This window comes from Tachysurus fulvidraco, chromosome 24 (assembly GCF_022655615.1).
Source record: "Tachysurus fulvidraco isolate hzauxx_2018 chromosome 24, HZAU_PFXX_2.0, whole genome shotgun sequence".
In the NCBI taxonomy this organism is placed as follows: domain Eukaryota; kingdom Metazoa; phylum Chordata; class Actinopteri; order Siluriformes; family Bagridae; genus Tachysurus; species Tachysurus fulvidraco.
In genome coordinates this window covers 16243853-16250358 of record NC_062541.1, presented here as the reverse complement: position 1 = coordinate 16250358, position 6506 = coordinate 16243853, and positions in this window count along the sequence as shown.

Here is a 6506-nt window from a genome sequence, read left to right as displayed (position 1 = left end):
CCCCCTCCCTCTCTCCCCCCTCTGTCTGTCTCTGTCTCACTCTTTCTCTCTCTCTCTCTCTCTCTCTCTCTCTCTCTCTCTCTCTCTCTCTCTCTCTCTCTCTCTGGAAATATGGAAACGCCATGGGAATACACTGAAATATACTTCACATCCTATTAAGTACTGCAGGTTAAGAAATGAATCAGGAATCTCACATTCCAAACCCACTTGTTTAAGCTTGAAGTAAAGCAGGAAATTGTTCTGATGAATGAAGGAAGAGTTTCTCAGGTGCATGTAAATGAGCTAAACCCCAACGTCCTGTGTATATTACTGCTGAAGGGCATGCGTTGGCTCAGCCAAACACCTGTTAGGACTTGATGATGATGATGACGATGATGATGACGATGATGATGATGATGTTGATCTTCCCTTGTGAATAAGAAACAAGATATTAAAACCAAAAGAAAGCTACAAATCCGGGAGCTTATTATCCAAAATGATGAAACTCTTAAAGACTAATCATTACAAGGAACATCTATCACTTCATGAACTGCACAGTGATTCTTTCTTTCTCTCACCCTCAACCCAGCCCTCGAGTAGCTTGTGCGCCCAATTTAACGCTTGACATATTTATGGTTTCATTTTCCTAAGTGACACCCATTTAGATGCCATTTATTATCTTAAACACATAGCAGCAAATATATTTAACGAGTTCACTCTCGGGTGCAGAAGATTAGCGATCAAATGAGGAGTGACGTGGATAGTTTTACAACATCCAAAATTGAAAAGTGTAACTGCCTCTCTTAACGTTTTGTCTGGAAAATGGCCGGATGAGACGAAAAGACAGTTGGCTTTGATTCTTAGTAGAGTGAAACTTTTGGCCTGTCTAACTAAAGCACCACATTCACCTCAGTGTAAGGGGCAAAAAAAAAACCTTTTTTTTCTCAATTCACAGTGATAACAGCAGTCTGAACACCTTCATGTGATGTGCTTTTCAATGGTAGACAGTCACAAATTAACAAACTATGTTGCCAGATCTCAGAGAAAAAAAAGACAGCAGTGAGAGAGCATGTGAGAGAGAGAGAGAGAGAGAGAGAGAGAGAGAGAGAGAGAGAGAGAGAGAGAGAGAGAGAGAGAGAGAGAAAGAGAGAGAGAGAGAAGATCGGATCGTGACAGCTTTCAGCAGTAGCCGTGATCACTGGAGCAGGAAGCGGAGTGTTCAATTAAATATTTCACCTCCGCTATTGCTGTAGCGCTGCGGTCCCCAGGCTGTCAGATTCCTCACTGCAACATTCCTCTGCAGTAGCACAGGATCTTTTAATGAGAAAAAATGGAGCCATTCTTCTGCTTATCATTGCCATTGTCCCTAATGTGACAACTCCCAATGACATATTGTGTCAAATGACTTATGTTTTTTTTTCTTTTTACTTTCGACCAATTTGACCAAGTATTTTTGACAAACCTGACCAAGTATTTAGGTTTTGTACAGCGGATTGATGATGGCTCTTTCTCAATACACTCCAACATCATGTAGTGTAGCTATGGTTACAGAATATAAAGTATATACAGTATATATGAATGCACTGTGGAAATGATGCTTTTAGAGAGCGTGAATATATGAATTTTACATCCTGCCTATTGTCAAAGAACAATCTTAGCTGTCTCCTATTTAGAAGACATTATCTAGATATGCATCATCTATTAGGATGAGATTAGAATGGATGGAGCCATTAGAAACCATGGAGATGACTTTGGACTGCAGTCGATATGAACAGTTTTACACTGGAGCCTCCATCAGTGATCAGTTCTTCATCACTTCAACAAGACCGACTTCATCTTCAAACTAAAATGAGCTCCACTTTCTCATCATATAGGGCACAGTTGTAGAAGGTAAATGATTTATAATCATTCTCTCCATCTGCTCTCACACACGAGGATGACGTTCCACGAGGACCTCCATGAGGTCTCAGGGAGGTTTTCCTCACCACCCTCACCACCCTCACCTCATTAGGGATTTATTTTAATTGCTATTTTTTATTCTGTATTTATACATTTCTTTAAAGCTGCTATGTGACACTGTCTAAAGATCCTGATGAAGATATTTCAATCATTAAGGCACCTTTTTGAAAGATAGAAAGTTTCCTCAAGAAGTTAGTTAAGGATAAAAAAAGCTGTTGTGGGCTGCTAGTGTGAGGTCGATTTAGTCAAGCTAATATTATGATTTCCAAAATAGGTCAGAGTTTAGGTGTGTGCAGTCTGAAAGCAATATTGATTTCTTCTCTCTCAGCTCATGGATCCAGTAACATTTATGGACAGAAAGTCATGGGTCAAAGGTTGCGCTTTCTGACAGACACGGCTCCACAAAGGCTGGATCCGTTGTCTGGGTAAACCCGGCTTTGTCTCTTCTGTTTCCTCTGCTTCTGTTTACTGCTGAGTCTGGATAATTTGTAGTGATTTGCAAGATTTGAATGTGCCTGACTAGCAGCAAACACGCTATGTGTCATTTTGACAGAGTCGACCAATCACGGTGTACCGGAGTTCAAATAAAATACAAATTTCAAGCCCAAATTCCAGGCAAAGATCAGGAGATGTGGTGGTGTTCTTCAGACCATGAGCAGTTCCTTCTCTTCTCCATGCTCTTCTCTTCCCATCGTTCTGCTACGAGTTGATATTTCTCTCATCTCTCAACAAGATGTTGCTCCAGTTTTTTTTAACTTTAATCTGATCTTCCTGTTTTTAAGGCTTACCAACTGTTTACATCATGTGGTGAACCCTCTGTATTATGGATACCTTCTGTTTGACACAGATACATCGACCTCCTGGAGGATCTTCATGATCTGGTCAACTGTTGTGTAAGGATTTATTTCATCAGGGACAAAATTCTCCTCATCTATTACAGTTGTTTTCTGTTTGTCTTTAGGGTTTCCTAAGATCATCAGCGTGTTCTTTCTTTTCAAGAACCAACCAAATAGATTCTGCTCTCTCTCTCTCTCTCTCTCTCTCTCTCTCTCTCTCTCTCTCTCTCTCTCTCTCACTCACTCACTCACACTCACTCACTCACTCTCTCACTCTCATTCTTTCTTTCTCTAATGGGGTTGTTTTCATTTTTCAGTCTAATGATGACTTACTTCACTGGCATTCATATCTCTTTGGACTTTATATTGAGAGTTAACAAAACTTTAAATGCAAATACTTTGCTTAATCGCTACACCTTTTATCTGCTTACTTATAAGAAATAATGAGGGAATATTACACAACTGACCTTGGAAGAGCTGAGCAGCCAATTATCCAATCACATTTGGTCTCGTTAAAAGGAGAGAACTAAATATATGAAGTGTTTACCCATTACTTTATATGATGTACCTTTTTACCTCTTTATTTTTATTTATATCATTCAATTTTCAATTTATGGTGCAGAGAAACAAGCAGCAAACAAATCAAACCTTTTCAATGTAAATTTAGATCTTGTGATTAGTAGACGTGGTTCCTCTCCACATGGAGATATGGGTTCAGATCTCACTTCTGTCCCCATGTTTTTATAAGAGTCTACTTACTGAATCTTTTAAGCCATGTGGCACAAATGAAGCCTTTTTCATTGCAGAACCTTTAAGGCTTCTGGATGTCCCTCTGGAGGATAGGAGAACCTTTGGAGATCTCCGAATGTACTTAAATAAATGTATCTATGTAAAGATCTATGTAACTGTCTGTTATTACACCATCAAATAAAGCAATTTTGGTCGAAAAGGTCAAAAATACAGGGCAGATTTTTATAACTAGCTTTTTTTTAATGATGTTAAAGCCTCTGCTGGAGATGTTTGCTCCACTTTTTTTTTTTTTTTAATCTGTTTCCAGAGTGAGAATTGTCCTTCATCACCATGCGAGACACAACGGGAGCAAAATATACATGGCAAATACTATTATAATTATAAACCACCATCGATTTCACGAATGGGCCTCTTCCAACAGCTATTTTAATTTCTACAAAACAGAAGGCCATTAGGGCGTCGAGGGGATTGATTACCAAGGGAAAAATTAGAAACGCATCCTGAGCAATTTACTGCCTGTTTTTAATAAGCTGTAGATGTTCAGCCAGATTTACAGCTTAAAAGCAATTGTTGTCTAGTCACAAAGAAAAGGTCAAACAAACTGGGGATAAAAGTCTTTCTTGAGATTCACTGGAGAGTAGATGTCACTGTAGATATCAGCCAAAACTGAAAAGACGATTCCTACAATCGTGTCATTGAAAGCTGGAGGAGCTTGTGTAGAAAATCCGAAGGTGAGCTAATGTCATGCGGTGTTTTGAACATTAATTAAAAACACATCTTTATAAACATGAACACAACAAATATGCAAATCACATTCATACCCAAAGAGCCTTGGCGCTTCCACAGGACTTGTTCATTTAAGCAAATAAAAACAACTGAACTAATAATAACCTGCCCACACAGTGCTATATATAATCGCTAATGGCTATATCTCCAAGAACTGATTCATTTAACACGCTCTCTTTGGAGAACATTGTGGGTGAGCGCATTATTCCGTACCTGTGTTTTCAAACTTGTTGCGAATGAATCGAAGGTTGTCTTTACTGACACGGTGACGCTGACGAGTCGTATTGATTTGAAGCTTTTCTATCTTTTCTGATGCACACGATATCTAAACCGGGTTTCAATGTTTCACGTGAAATATTCCAGTGATGCAAAAATACCCCAAATTACTATCTACCTTTTATTACCCTTCCTGAATTACTGCTGCCACTCCTGGCATGCATGAAGTAATGTGTGTGCATACAGACAATAAAATATGGCAATACATATATTAGAACCAGCAAATAACTTTGGCTGTGTACAGAACAGGGTCCTCTCACTGGTCTTTAGCTCAGAAGAACAAACAGCTTTACTGGTAACTAGTAGTCACAGACACAAAGACAACAATTACAACAGCAAAAATGTCATCATTTGAGTTTTGCTTTACATTTCTGCCATTTAGCAGACAGACTTATCCAAAGTGACTTGCAATATTTTTTCAATTTATACAACTGAGGGTTAAGGGCCTTGCTCAGGGGCCCAGCAGTAGCAGCTTGGTGGACCTGGGAATCGAATTCATGACCTTCTGATCATATCTAAGGGTACGTTCTAGAAAATGTACTCTACGGTATTTCCAAATAATTTACAGAACTAGAGCATTAATTCAACAAAAACTAAGCTGTGTAATAAATAAAACATCACATAATAATAATAATAATAATAATAATAATAATAATAATAATAATAATAGTAATAATAATAATAATAATAATAATAAGAAGAAGAAGAAGAAGAAGAAGAAGAATAACTAGAACGGTACAATTCCTGAAGAAAATGTGAATGGCAAGTTACCCTCATCGGGCTGAGTGTTTTGATATATGACATGTCCATGTTGTGCTAACTTTTTGATTTCGCTTATTTTGGGGGCAGGGCTACACGTAACGTCACGTGAATACCCGGTGGGGTGCCAATACTTTTGGACAAAAGTTGCTAATGAAATAAAACTTTGTCTAGTTTGGTGTAAATCACTCGAAAACTTGCCCAGTTATAATCCTCCAAAATTTATAATGGAAGTCTATGGGGGGAAAAAAGCCACTTTGAGCTTCCGTACCGGGAATTCTGGAATTCCGATTGCTTATAAAAGTCATAGCACACCTCTCCTCAATGAGCCGGTCAATTTGACACCTTATTCATGGGTCTAGGACAAAAGCTGCGGGACAAGTTACGTGCCGAAATTTTGTCAGGCACAATAACAAGAATGTTGCTTTGCAAGCACCATTAATAATAATAATAGTAGTAGATCAAGTCTTATACAACAACAATTTATTTTATTTATTAATGAATAAGCATTTTTTTTATTTCTGTAGCTACATCTACATTAAGTCTACAAGTTATTTTTCTCACTTACACTGTGTAAGCTCAAAACAGTTGTTTGCTTCGAGTACTTTCTCCTTCCATACATCCATCCATCAGTTGATCCATTTACTCTACCACTCATCCATTGATCCACTTATCCATTGATCCATCAGCTGATCCATCCATCCATTGTTCCACTCATCTATCCATTGTTCCATTCATCCATCCATCAATTGATCTATCCATCCATTCATCTGTCTACTGTATTCATCCATCCACCTATCTACCCATCCATCCATTCATTTATCCATCCATCCATTGGTCAGACGTTGCTGTAACATTTTCTATTAAACCATAATTTTATATGAACGCCTATTCTAATACGTATTGTTTCCATAGTAACAGCATTCGCATGGACTCCCCTGGTGCATGATCAGCATAATCTAAGGCTAATAAATATGCTGAAATTTTCTGTAAAGAGATATATTTAACATTTATAGAAATTGTCAGCACTTTCTTTTCAGAACAAAGAAGGCTAAGCTATTATTGTCTTATTCCATTTAAAAATGATAAAAAGAGAGCTTAAGGTGTATGTACCTTTTGGTAATTTGATTTGTTCTTTCAATAATCTATTAATAATCAAAA